The 1,800-nt window shown below is 45.2% G+C and overlaps 1 non-coding gene across 1 annotated transcript; it reads right to left on the bottom strand.

Annotated features, from left to right (window-relative positions):
* Positions 1-1,264: 1,264 nt before the first annotated feature.
* LOC128646367 (U5 spliceosomal RNA) lies at positions 1,265-1,384 on the bottom strand. Its single transcript, XR_008400304.1, has one exon. It is a non-coding gene; the product is annotated as a U5 spliceosomal RNA (small nuclear RNA).
* Positions 1,385-1,800: the final 416 nt, after the last annotated feature.

The raw sequence follows: 1,800 nt of genomic DNA, 5'->3' as shown, positions 1-1,800 counted from the left end.
GATGATAGGATCATATTTATATGCTATTAACCCCCTGTGTCCAGCTGGCCATAGTAGGCGATAGTAGTATGGGTGTTCATGCGGCAACTTCCAAGCCAGTTCAAATGGGTCAGTGAGACAAAAATCCCAATAGTGTTTCGTGTGGCTAAGAAAGCAGGTACCTCAATTGTGATGTCGAGTGTCCCAGAGGAAAGAGCCGGCTTATAGCCACGATCTGTTAAACGCGGGGGGGGGGGGTGTCTCTGGCTATGTGATGGGTTCCACGTAGTTATCCCGTCCTGGGTGCTCTCAGTGAAATCTCCACCTTAGTGCAGCCTAGCCCAGTATCCTTATGCTGAAACCGCAATGCTGTACCCACCACTACTATTTTTTGTGTTGCAGCACTGACGGGTAGATTTAGAGATTTCGAGGGAACCGCATACACCGGGGGTGGTTCTAGAGGTATGTTCGCTTGGTAAGGATCCTCATCAAGCTGCGTTTTATTATTCTTGCTTGGAGTAGAGGTCGGCCATAGTATGGGCTGTGTGGTAACCCTGCAAGCTCCAGAAGATAGATCTGCTTCTGATGCGTTCACCACGCCGGGCGGCTTCTGTGTAGCTGGGAGTAGGTCAGTAGTAGTAGAGCCTGTCTGAGCATTTTCCTGTGAGGGATCACTAGTATGTTTTGTGCTCTCCTGTTCTGCTTCTAGGCGCTGCAATAAATATTCAAATGGGGCTCTCTCTATCAGCTGTAACATATGTTCAGTGAATCTTGCCATGAGAGCTTTGTGGTGTAGCTGGCTGTACTCATCCGCCATATTGGATATTCTTTGCTTGCTGCACTTAGTTTTTAAGCAAGGTTATACTTTAGTTAGTGGTACAAAGCTTCAGCCCTCTGATCCTTTAGGGCTGGGTGAGGATGAAGCATTGGTAAGTCGGAATATTCCGGCAGCACCAATAACCCGTTTCTTCCCGGGGGGGTGGATACCTATCAGTGGGCCGCTGCCCTAGGCCATAAAGTTCCGAGCTGAGTCTCCAAAGTCATGTAAATGGCAAGAAGGATAATTATGAGACCACAACTACCAGAGTCGTAGTATCTGTATGATATTTGGTCGTTTTCTTGCCGTTTAGACACGCTAATCAGCGGATTAGTGTCAATTCTGCTGGAGCCTTCAGAAGTTGCGTCTTATCCAAGACACTGCACGGACACGCCCCAAAGTGTAACATTTTAATGAAACATTACTGTCACTTTAAATTTTAAATTATGAGAGTACTTGTTCCATATTAAACACAAAGCTGAATTATTGCAAACAGCTGAATGCAGCAAATACTCAAGGATGTTCCCCTCCAGGGAAATCTTTAGAAAAGGCAAAAGATTTATTTAATCTGAAGTGATACCAGAGTAGAACTGTGACTTGAATTGATACAATACCCCAAAAAGGTGAAGGTACCTCTGCTATATATGGCATACAACCCAGAACCCCCAGACTTCAACGTAGTCTATCAGTAATTGAATGGGGCACTGACAGATAACAAGCGTACATACTGAGTGTCTGTAAAGTTTCTCTGCTATATGCTAATTCAGCAGAGAAAATGATCTAGATCACTGAAAAACACTCACGCATAAAGCCTCTCAACTATATACTAAAGTACAGCTGAGAGGGCAGTTGGTGTCCCTTTCAGTAATAACCTACAACAAGCGGGTAAATGATGGCGTGAACCTTAGCTCCGCCCATCGTGGACGCATCAAGTGAAATCTCCCGGTCTAATTTAAGACAAATGGAGCAGTCTTGAGAATGAAAACAATCCCCCTAGCCAGTGT

This window comes from Bombina bombina, chromosome 1 (assembly GCF_027579735.1).
Source record: "Bombina bombina isolate aBomBom1 chromosome 1, aBomBom1.pri, whole genome shotgun sequence".
NCBI lineage: Eukaryota > Metazoa > Chordata > Amphibia > Anura > Bombinatoridae > Bombina > Bombina bombina.
The sequence above is the reverse complement of the archived record's forward strand: the minus strand, read 5'-3'. Positions and strand labels throughout refer to the sequence as shown.